We start from the raw sequence: 13,098 nt of genomic DNA, 5'->3' as shown, positions 1-13,098 counted from the left end.
TGTCTATGTGTCCGAACATATGTATGTCTATCCTTGCCATCTTTTTAAATAGGATGTCTCAAAAAGATGTTAAGAGAATTTCTTTAAATTTAGCACAAACATTCACTTAGACTCAAGGATAACCTGATTAGATTTTGGTGGTCAAAGGTCATGTCACTGTTTCCTTGCATCCTTCTCATTCTTGTGAATGCAATATCTATCTACGGTAGAAAATGCAATTACTGCGGAACATGTGTGTGGATGCTTTAAGTTGAAATTAATTCAAATCCATGGTATGGAAAAAGGTGAAAGATATTACAAATTACTCCAATATCTGAAAAAGTGGCAAAAATGACAGCTGAACTGCTTTAAACAGCAAAAGCTATTAGTTGAACTGGAAGGGTGTCAAAGGAAGGAGATGATTTTAACTGAAAAGGTTAAAAAAAGTAGGGGTGGGCGATATGGCATAAATATTATATCACGATTTTTTTAAGGCAGGATCACGATCACGATTTTATAACAATTCTTTATTATTATTTTTAGGCTATTGTGCATGTTACTGAACAGTACAACAAAGCTAATTTCCCAATTTAAACAATATAGCCCTAAAATAAAAAAGAATATCAGAACATTTAGGCCAAAGTACCTTTTTGAACAGATTTTAATATGTGTGTGCAGTTTTGTTTTCCAGGTAATATATTATCGATGTTGATTTTTTGGGGGGGAACAAACTCTTAGGTGTTTCATCCATGATTTGCCGCTTGTGAAGTAAAGGGGGAGGGGAAATAAAGCCAAGACTTGACAGTTTGCTATGATTGGTTTATCTATGTATCTATAGGGAAAACCTAGATTTGCTTTGGTGTCATGAGAGCGTGACACTGATGGTGAAAGCGTGTGTCACACACCAGGAGCGTGAAAGTTGGCAACCCTGAAATATGTTAAAATGCAGAACAATACGGCTATAACGCTCAACACTGTCATACACAGCAGAGGGGAGCTGCTTTCTGTGGAGCTGTACCCGCTGATCATTAACACATCCTCCTTCTGCAGCTCCGCTCAGAAGTCGGGGATGAATGTCTCTCAGAGCCAAACCGCTATCTGCGGTCCTGCCAGAAAGTTTTGATATGTTGCGTGTATATATCCCCACACCTTGTCCTTCCTCCAAAGCCAGAGCCAAAAGCTCCCTTGCTCCGCCTCCTCCGCCAGGTCTTGCATAGCCCGCTTCCTTTTGTGGCCTGTTACTCCGAGTTTTAAGGAATCGCTGTGTGGATGCTCCAGTGAAACCGACTTCCACTGGGAAAGTGAATGCTGTCCACCCAGCCTCCCAGCACGCAGCTGACAGTTCTGCATACCTCTCCTTCTTTCTCTCGTGTGCTGCCTCTACGTCTTCTTCCCATGGGACAGTGAGCTCTACCATGATGACTGTTCTGGCAGGAACAGACCAGAGCACGATATCTGGGCGTAGAGATGTCATGCTGATCTCTGCAGGGAATTTCAGCTGGCAGATGAGGTCGGCCGCTAACTGCCACTCACCTCCTAGTGTTGGGAGGAATTGCTCTATCTTGGTGCAGCGCTGCGCTTCTCTCCCTTGCTTGACGAACTGGATCCACTTCTGGGCTGTAGGTGTACTGGCCTTGTTTGCCTCCAGCACACCCCTATAATAAAGATTTGGATAACAATAGTGTAGCCGCTGAAAGCATCCAGGAAGCAGTCTACTCTGAAGGATATTTTTACCTGACAGAATGACCTATTTCAGCTGACAAAATTACCTACACCACATTTTACTACATTTATAGAGGAAGTAGTCCATTCTGATAGATCTTTCTACCTGACAGAATGACCTGCGTCACATTTAACTACATTTACACACGAAATAGTCCATATTGATAGATGTTTCTGCCTGATAACCTACTGCATCTTACAGAATGACCTATGCCACATTTAACAACATTTACACAGGAAGTAGTCCATTCTGATAGATATTTGTACCTGACAGAGTGACCTACAGCACATTTAACTACATTTAATCAAGGAGTGGTCTATTCTGATAGACAGTTTTACCTGACAGAATGGCTTACTCTATGTAAAAAAAAAATGACTCACACCACATTTAACAACATTTACACAGGAAGTAGTCCATTCTGATAAATATTTGTATTTGACAGAAAGATGTACTCCGCCTGACAGGATGACCTACTCCACATTCAACTACATCTATACAAGAAGTAGTACATTCTGATGGATATTTGTTGGGAATTTTTTCAATTTGGCACAAAGTCCACTTGGATTCAAGGATGAAGTGGTTAGATTTTGGTGGCCATAGGTCAAAGGTCAAGGTCACTGTGATCTTGCATCCATCACATTCTTGTGAATGCAATATCTCATCAGTGCCTCGATAGAATTTTTTTCACATTTGGCAAATTGTTCGTTTGTTTATATAATTTACTATTTATTAATAATGAACACTTTGGGGTCCCCCATCTAAGTAGTCGTGCAACATGAGTTGTAGATGAATGTAAACCCAGGTACACACATGTGCAAGGAACACACAAAATACTTCTAGCCTCCATGTTTGATGTAGAAACTCACTTTAATAATAGAGAGCCCCTGGCTGTGCCTTGCCATCTTTTATTCATATCCTCTTCTCTCTTTGCACTGGGACACTTTCTGCTACTTATGCCAGTGACACTGGGGGCATTTTCCAGCTCCATTGTGAGGCAGTTCAAGCCTTCCCCGGAATCTCGACTAAAGAAGGAAGCTGTAAAGTTTAAATGAAGGGCTGAAATTTCATGCAAGGTTAGAAGGCAGAAAAGTGCAAATGGTCATTTTGCACTATGTGCATATCCTCACACTTGGCATCGTTGTTTTCAAATAATCGAGGTGTAATCAGCTGAGACTGATTAAGCAGGTTTGGTGCTATGGAAAGAAATAATATTTAAACTGCTGTTCTAATTGAGTGAATTGCAAATTAGAAAATGTGAGTGGTGACAAGTAAGTGCTTTATGGAGATCATTTTAACTTCCAGTATAACTTAAGGTTTTTTCCTCAGCCATTGTGAATCTGTCACCTCCCTGCTATGCTATTACTCAGTGACACTAAAAGAGAGCAGTCTTTTCATCACCGCGACAACTGTGATTATGATGTATGCTAAATCGGGATAATAGTCTTCTAAGCTAAGTAGAATATAAAAGTACGATGATTAAATTGAGTGCACATCAGAGCTTAGAGACTCAATACATTTATATAGTTATGCAGGGAGAATTGTGTAGACTGGGGTCGCTCAGCCTATGAAACACGACAAACTTAGGGACTGGACTAATAAGATTTGTGAGGGTAGACATTTTTGGGGGAAGCAGGAGAGGCCCGTTTACTTTTTTGCCATATTTTCCTATTTGAAGTCAGCCCTCCTTTGTGAAATGTTTTAGTTAGAAAAAGAGGACATCAAAAGTGTAGCTGTATTGTTTGTTCATCATTTCGTGTCTCCTCTCAAAATTTGGACGTTTGCTGATTGTCAAACGCAGCACTGAGAGAACTCGTCGTGAGATATGTGGTGAATTGAATAACCCAATGTAGGGGTGGTCGATATATCGAATATATTTGAAGCATGCAACATATGTAAGACTATATCCCCAACATCTAGTAAAGTATTATCATGTTGTTTTTACTAGCCACCAGTGTTTTTGTTGTCTCGCTCTCTCCTATGGCTATCCACCTCTCACAGACACAGACACACAAAGCAAGGCTTTTGCAGAGCTCCAGGCGGGGACTATTTAGTCACATTTTGTGACCAGGTTTGTTTCCAGCTTACAGTGAATAAATCATCATGTTTAACAGTGCTGCAGTAACAGTCTAAATTAATGAGTGGTAGTGGTGGAGAGCTGTTGGTTTGTTGCCTGCTCACAGTGAATGCATCCTCACAGTTGATGGCGAAGTGGTATCTGTTAAACTTTCTGCTAAGGCTAACATCCAACTGTTAACCCGGAAGCTTCAAGTTCACAGCAAAAAACACTGACAATTCTTCCTGAGATGAGCCAGGTCCTTTAAAATAAAAGCACCATGGGTGCTTTGGTTAATTTCATTGTAACAAAAAGTAAAAATAAATCATTATAAATGTACTTTATTTAACCTCTCCATAACCATATTTTATCAAATGTTATTATAACAGTAGTGTATTCAACTTTATTATATGACAGTTGCTACTTTATGTAACTTTATGTAACTGCAGTGCATTCAATAATTTGGTATTTTAGTAGTCAACATTAGTTTAAGGAAATGTAAATAATATTGTGATGTATACGTATTGTGTATCGCGATATAGCCTTAATAAATCGCAATATTATTTTTAAGTCATATCGCCCAGCCCTATGCCTTGTGTCCTCCAGCAGCGTATAATGTCTCTAGTTCTGTCTGAGCAGGTTCTAATATGACACCACTTAGCCACATTCCTGTCGGACGCTGAAAGTGGCTTTTGGCGTTATGCTCATACAGTGAAAGCACTGACAGACAGGATGGATTGTTGAGTTTGAAGTGAGAAGGGGCTGGAAAGCTCTGTCGACCCTTTATCCATATGGGAAAAAAAACAGCTTTATTTAAAAAACATACAGGTCAAACATAAGGTTTAGCACCCTTCCTCACCCTGCTAATTTTCACACAGCTCCTACCAGCACAACTTGTTTCATACGTGCTGGTCTAAAAGCTACACTGTCATGAAGGGAGGTGCAGTGATGCAATGTAAATTCTTTCATTGAGTGTCTAAGGGCTCCAGGGACCAGATTTCGGAGAGAAGTTTCTTTAACCTTTCTGAGAGTGAAGAGCCTTGTGTTGCACAAAGAGAATTATTCAAGCTACTCTAAAGGTATTCTCCCAAAATAGAGTCAAAGAGAGAAGGAGACTGAAAATGCATGTGGGAAAAGTGTGTGTGGGTGTGTGTCAGACAATGCATATGGGCATGACATGCAAATGTGTGAGCTTGCGTGCATAGGTAGAGTATTTGAACATGTAGGGACGGGGGGACGTGTGCCCCTAGGGTAACAGCGAGCAGAAGTAGTAGGACAGGGACAGACAAGGCCAGACAACTAGAATAAATCCACTGAAATATGCAGGCAGGGAGCGCAAGAGGCAGAGAGGAGCACCTGTACCTGCTTTCATTTTCTTCCTGCTGTCTGTGGGGACCAGAGGCTGAGATGAAAACAGGAAATAGAGAGGATGAGAGAAAGAAGAGGGTATGGAGTCACGTCCCTGGATGGAAGGAGGTACGGATGGCTGAGAATAGACAAGAGATGGCTCAGGCTGCTCAGGGGCCACCCGTGGCCTTAAAAGCAGCACAGGTTGCCTCTCTGCCTCTCTAACTCTTTCCATATCTCTTTCACCTCTCTCTCTGATTTTCACTTTCTGCTCAGGTGTCAAGCAAACTTTAGAAATATTAAAAATCTAAAGTGTGACCTTGGCATGTTTCTTTAATCTCTGTTGAAGTGATAAAATGGTCCTGAATCTCAAATTCTCGACTCTCTAGTGGTCATCTCAGCTATTGTGATCTGTAGTTCATGCTGCTTATAAAAGGATAATACAGAGCTGCATTAAAATCCAACAAACCAAAGGCAATGCTACCAAATGCATTGCACCTGAGAGTTATTGCATAGAGGTGATAGCTGCTTCTCCATCTATTGAAAAAATAACATGACTAATTTAACCCTTCGAAACCTCAGCACATTTGCTTGATTTCTGTCAAAAACGAGGGAAGAAGGCAATGAGCAGCTTAAATGACTTAAATGACCCAGAAATTAGAAAGAAATTAGTGCAAGACATGTTACCCAATAATTTGCCATAAAACCCAAACAAAAAAACAAATGAGAAAGTGAAAAACAAAACAATCGGAAAAAAACAAGCCAAAAAAAAAAAAATAATAAAATAAGGAAATGAGCTTAAAAAAAAATATTAAAAATTATAATTATTCTCTAAAATCAGTTTAAACATAACATTATGAAAATTAGAAATGTAGTTCTCTCGAAAAGTATATTTATATATGTTTGTTTAATTTAAGATATGTAATAGCCCGCTGCCATATTGTTTCCTGTATCAAAGCTCGTATTATGTCACTCACCAGTGGAAGTATTTATTGGTCCAGTGCAGTGCAGTGCATTGTGGTAGTTGTATGTTTTGTACCTCCTTAGCAAAAGCAAATGCCACAGCCCCTTTCCCTCTGTTTTCTTTGTTCAAACAGCACCAAACTCAAAAGTTTTTGCATCTCTATGCTGCCAACAAAGTTTTGTGAAAGACAATTTTTTCCAGAGGTGAAATACCTTTTTAAGTAACAGTACTAGTAACAGTAACTGCCACAGTGCAAAATCACGCACTGTCGATTAAGAAGGGGAAGAAAAACTATTACGATGAAAACCACCCAGTCAGCTTCAATGAGCTGCAGCTCCTTACGGTCTTTATCAAAGCAACAGCTAAACGCCGCCTGTGCTTCCAGCCACAGCATGTTGTGAAGCACTTCACTGTGCTGTCACACAACACTGCGTTTAAGACACAAAATTAATTTACAAATAGCAAGATTGTGAGATGATCAGCTTAGCGTATCCACAGACATCCAGTCTGCCTCAGCACTGTTATATTGGATTTGTCGTCTCAGAACTGATAAATACAAGAGGGTGTGCAGATACTGTGAATTTGAGCTGTCTTGTCAGGCATTTCAGAGTTTTTTAGAGGCAGGCCTTTCAGCTCATTTTTATATTCATAGCGCCGTCTAGTCCTTTGTTGCCCTCTTCTTATCCACCTTATATGTACTGTCTGCAGTGCACCCATTTATCTGCAGCGTATGATGCTCCATCCGGAAAAAAGAGAATCAAGTTTTTTGAACTGAATTGGATTGAAACTATGCCCTGGATTTGGGTTGCATTGCATTAACAGCCCTCCCTCCACCTGTTTTTGACAAAGTCTTGCGAGTTCAGTGAAAACTCTATTAGCTCACAGAATCTGATTCGCATTTGTGTCGGCGGGAGCTGAGGAGACGTGAGACAGATGCACAGCAGCTACAGGCCTGAATAACTGGCTCTGGAGCTTTTAATGTGCAAAACGGTATCACGCATTAAAGAAAGGTTCAGACAGTCTTTGTTTCTCCGTCTCACTGGGGACTAGGGTGATGTTGCTCTTTGGTTGTGGTTATTGTTTGCGCATGTATTTTCTGAGGCAGAGAAGAAAGGGCTGGGGTGGCTGAGGTGACACATGGAGAAAAAGGTTACCATGGGTGCAGTGTGTGTTAAGGTTGTCATTTTTTTTCAAAAAGTGTTGTCAGGGTGTCTTACCCTTCAGTTTAGTCTTTTTTTTTTATTTGGTGTCATCAACTGCTGTTGTTGTTGCCACTCAGAATCCATTTTGTCAATATTCTGAGAATATCTTATTTTCCCAGGGTTTTGTGTTCCTAAGAGCCTATGCTCCCAAGGTCCTGTGTTCCCAGGGTCCTATGTTCCCCAGTTCAGTGTTCAGTTAACACACGTCAACCCTCCTATTGTGTTTATGTCACTTTCTTGTCACTCTCCATCCCCAAAATAGCTTTGCTTTACACTGCATTTCAGTACGTCAGACATCAGATGAAGAGCTGTAAGTAGATTAACCTTTAAGGACTGTTTGGCTAATTTTATATGTTTTTTATACTTCATTTATTGTTAATTTTGGCTGCGTTCATGCATATGGTATACATTTTGGCAAGACTGTGTGCTTTTGTTTAATTTCCAGCTGAGCTCCTACAGTAAATCTGAAATAAACTGTGGAAACAAAATTGCTACGATCATACTGTTAAGTCCAAAAAATGCACCACTGAAACCCATTCAGACTGCAATTTTTGATCCAACAGCCGTCAAAGCATAAAAACATGCATTTTATTATTTGGGTGTTATTCTGGGCTTTTGTCTTAGAATTTGTCATTTTTGCTATTTTGTACCTGATGATATCATCTTTTACCATATTTGGCATATGGAGAAAATAAATGCTATTTTCATTAGGAGCACTGTCATAATCAATGTTGCTACTTATTGACATATTCCAGGCTGTGTTAAACAAAAAAATAATCAACTTAGCAAGTAATATATTGAAAATAATTCATTTTGTGTGTGTGTTGTTGTTTTTTTTTTTTATCTAAAAACATAGTGTCATCATGACAAAAAAACTGGCATTTAAAGGGTTAAAATTCTGAAAATTTCTGGATATTTTATATTTATGATTTGGACTGATGTTGGTTAAAAAAAAAATAATGTTAATGTATTATATTTTTTAAAGCTTGGTTTTGAACAGTTCATTTTGTGCAAAGAGCAATATGTGTGTATGTCATATTAAAGTGGGCCCTCTGTGTTAAAATGGAGGATTAAAACTTGAATGTTTGGGGTTTCAGACCCCGTCTCCAGGTATTTTCTCTTGTCTTTAACCTGTTCTGGGAGATTGGAGTAGTCAGTTGTTATGTTTAGTTCATCTCAACCGTACCATTGACCTCTTTTCTAACTTTCTCCTGTTTTGAAATGGAAATAAATCCCTGGTCCTTCATCTATTTTCTAACCTTGAGTTAGTCCTTTTTTATTCCTTGACTGGATAGATGGGTTTTTTTTAAAATAATTAATTTTTATCATAGATTTTTTTCAGGTTTCTTTGGCTGCAATTAATTTTGGAGCTGCTCTAACAGAAAGAGCAAATATATTGAGACAAATAGCTGTGCTAGTGACTTTTTTTTATCAATCTCAGAGTAATGATTTAAACCAAACCCATGCCAATATGAGGCAAATACAGAGCTGGGGAACAAAGGGCTGTGGAAACATAGGTCCCTGGGAACAAAGGGCCATTCATCATGTTATTATTATGTGCCATTTAAATCTGGGGAACATAAGACCCTGGCAACACAGAACTCTGGGAATTTAGGAATGGCCAGGGAACATAGGACCCTTTGTCTTTTTCCCAATATTTGCCATATAAATCTGAAAAACAGTCTGTGAGAACATAGGACTCAAGAATGAACTGAGTAGGAACTCACTAATTAACACGCTCTAATTCACAATAATGTCTAAATGGACATTGCTGACATTTTATATCCAAGAGGTCAAAGGTCAGCTGTAACATCACAGTGTTCTACAAAAACACCTTTCTGGCCACTCAGTGTCATATCTCAGGAACAAAAGGGGAGACATTTAGTCAGATACTGAATTGGTGACACTAATCTTCACCTGGTGAAGACCCAGTACACTTCCACACACTAATAAATCATCATGACTTTGCTGGTTAGTCTCCTCCTCCGTTTTTATTCATTAACTTAGTTAACTAAAAAGTCAAGAGGACATTCAATCAGTCAAGCGCATAGTTGAATATTAAGGGCGGCCTTTGTCGGACCCCAAGGTAAATTACATCAGACAATATGCTGCACCTAAAGAATTTTGTATTTATATGTAGGTTCATAACCAATGGAGCTTAGTATACAATGTTTGCCCATAACAATGAGAATAACAACTAACAAACTCATTTCACAGCAGCAGCATAAACACCCTCTAACTGTGGGGCTTATAGTAGTTCCTTATGCCAAAATATAACATGCACATATCATGTCTCCAATAATGGGACTTTTCAAGTTTCCATTTACCATTTCACAACCTAATCATATGTTGTATTCCCCCATTCATTGGCCTGATACATTAATCATCCCCATACTCATCATCACCCTTCTAATTAATCACATACACCACACAGCAGAGAACAGTCAGACAAAACATCCACAGAGCCCACTGGTCAAATAATGCTGCTGTTTGTAAAATGCTTTGCTTCCTGTGCTGCTATTATCACCACCCTGTTGATTCACTGGAAAAACTTTGGCCTGCTTAGGGTCTGACTGATCTACTGGTTTGAATAAATTCAACAAATTTGATTGACATTTAAGATTGACATTGTTCTTCCCTGTTGTTGAGGGTAGCCTAGTTGAAATAATTTCAGCAGTAATTTCAGCTCACATGCACAAAAATGAGACTTAAAAGACCAGTGTGTAGAATTTAGGGTGATATATTGGCAGAAATGGAATATGATATAATAATTATGCTTTCTTTAGTGTATAATCACCTGAAAGTAAGAATCCTTGTGTTCTCCTTTCCTTAGAATGAAACGTTTATATCTACATAGGGATCAGGTCCTAATTTATGGAGACCACCATGTTTCTACAGTAGCCCAGAATGGTCAATCCAAACAGTGGCTCCAGATGTGGTGATTTGGGATTTCATGTTCTAATTTTTCTTTGATTGTGCTGTTATTTTTCCTTGATTTCTGAGAATGGTCTAATATCCAATGTTATTTGCAGGTCCGTGAATGCAGCACAGCGGGTTGGGTTCTTTTTATCTCCTTCGCAGCTGAATGTCACTCATGGGGTTGATAATCTGTTGATACGTTCATAGCTGATCAGATCAATGGATGCGAGAGGATATTTGCAGATTTCTGTAAGTGAAAGAGAATTTTGGGCCCAGCAGAACCAACGGTTTAGTTTCACTTTTAATGCGCCTGACGTTCAGGCACTTCTCTCTGCCGCTACTGCGCTATAAATAACCGAAAAGTATTTTAATACCACTCCTAATTAACAGTCCATTGAGCTCCATTGAGACTATGGTGGGACAAATTAGAATATGGCGGCCTGCCATAGTCTCAGTTATTCTTGGGAAACACTGGGAATTCTAGCTAGGAGAAGTTTTAGCTGGTTGCAATCTGCAATTCATAGCTAGACACCAACAAATCCCCCTAAATTTTTCACAATTCACCTTTAGAATGCATCCACAATAGACAAACAAGTGATAAGAACAGAACAGAAAACGTGAACACAAAATTTCTTTACAGATTTTTAGAGAGACGGAGACTGTATCAGCACAAATAGATAACGGAAGAGACTCAGTCAAAAAAACGAGAATTCCTGGTTCACAAGTGTAACCCTGGAAATATTTCATTTTCTGCCACATTTGAAAAACATGTTCAAATCTGAACTGAAAAGTCCAGCCCTAGTGTGAACGGGTTCATATCTGATTTCTTTTTGCGTCCGTTTCTGTGTGACTGTTGGTTCAAGGCTGAACGTTGACACAAAAACAGCAAGCTGAGTAAAAGGGATCAAATGTCTGACCACTGGATGTTATTCCACTTGAATGGCGTCTCCTCAGCCACACACACCCACACCCCTCCCCCCCCACAGGTTTAGCCGCAAAAACAGCCACTCTGTCGTGCCAGCATAAATAATGCTCAGTTTGGGATTTGTTTCACATTCAGGCGCTCTGATTTGATTAAACTGCAGCCTCTTGTTAACAAGCGTACTTTATTCAGCACCTTCCAACATGTTACCTCTTCCCAGCTGAGGTAAATGATTTTATGAGTTTGCCGCAAAATATCTGACATCTGGGAATTTAGAGGCATATTGATGTCCGACTTCACATCCACAGATTTGTGATTTGAAACTGTAAAGGGGAATCCAGCCACCAGCAGTCCTGATCAGTGCCACCTTGTTGTACCCTCTCCCTCAAACTCGATGCGAGAAAGACGTCCTTATTCCAAAAATATGGTGTGAAAATAACACTGCTTTGAATATTTCTCACTTTGAAGACTACAACTTCACCTACAGCAGTAGACAGGTGGCATCAAAACATGGAGCGAAAATATACTGTATATTTTTACTAAGAGGAGCAGACTCTTTTTACACATTTCCCTCTTTGTCAGCAAGTTCTTTCATGAAAGGCAGACAATAGGGCATCCTGCCAGCATTCAGATGTAGAAACTAAATGTCTTCAAGTCCTCAACTTCTACAGCTCTCTCTTTCTCTTATTCAACACTCCTCAGTGGCTCCTTAATGCTTGAAGTTCTTCTCACACAGCACTTCAGAGGAACTATAGGAGATATTATTTTTGCAAAAGGTGAAGGTCATCATTATGCAAAAGGCAGAATTTTCCGGCATCATGTTTTATTCCAACACTTCAAGATTTACTCCCTTTGTTCTTAAAGTTATCTCCATCCTTTTTTGAACTCACACAACTTAACTGTGGTGCTGGGTAGCCGTGTTCCAGACCTGTGAATTTCCACCACCATCTGTGACTGATTGAGTGATTCTAGTAGGTCTGGTGTTGTGCTTACTAAACGAACAACTGCAAGGGACTGCTATGACCTGCAAGGCATCAGTCATCTGAGGAATCTGTAGGCTAGTTTTTGGTAGCACCTCTTTAGTCCACATTAAACACTTAACACTGCTGGCAACCACTAACACAACCGCCCTGTTGATTGCAGATGGCATCAGTGCAGCTTGTTCTCACAGAAATTCCTAAAATGACCATGACTTCTTCACAGGGTGTTACGTGGTGGTGGCAGGCTGTGTTCAAATTACGTACTGGCACCACGGATACAATGCCACGCAACAGGTAGTTTAAAGAGTGAGAAAGCCTGCATAGGGAAAAGGTTGGGGTGGTGGACAGCTCAACCAAACAGTATTAGGGCGTGAGTACCGAAAGCGGTACGACAACCCTCTTAAAATTGCTTCATGTATAAATGTAGTTAAATGTGGCATAGATCATTCTGACAGGCGGAGCAGGTCTTTCTGTAAAGTACCAATATTTATCAGCATGGCCTACTTCCTGTGTAAGTGTAGTTAAATGTGTCGTAGGTCATTCTGACAGGTGAAGTTGGTCATTCTGTCAGGTACAAAAATCTATCAAAATGGTAGACATCCTGTATAAATGTAGTTTAATGTGGCGTAGGTCATTCTAATAGGTGCAGTAGGTCATTCTGTCAGGCACAAATATCTGTCAGAATGGAGTACTTCCTGTATTAATATATGTAAATGTGGCATAGGTCAGTTTGACAGGTGCAAGAGGTCTGTCAGGTACAAATATTTATCAGAATGGATGACATTCTGTATAAATGTAGTTAAATGTGGCATTGGTCATTCTGACAGGTTCAAAAATCAACCAGAATGGACTACTTCCTGTATAAATGTACTTCAGTGTGGGACAGGTCATTCTGATAGGTGCAGTGGGTCATTCTGTCAGGCACAAATATTTATGGGTCATTGACTGGCCATGCAGATTTTTGTGTCTGGTAGCATTATTTCCTTTTAAAATAACTTCATCATTTTAT

The sequence above is a fragment of the Plectropomus leopardus genome, chromosome 19 (assembly GCF_008729295.1).
Source record: "Plectropomus leopardus isolate mb chromosome 19, YSFRI_Pleo_2.0, whole genome shotgun sequence".
In the NCBI taxonomy this organism is placed as follows: domain Eukaryota; kingdom Metazoa; phylum Chordata; class Actinopteri; order Perciformes; family Serranidae; genus Plectropomus; species Plectropomus leopardus.
The sequence above is the reverse complement of the archived record's forward strand: the minus strand, read 5'-3'. Positions refer to the sequence as shown.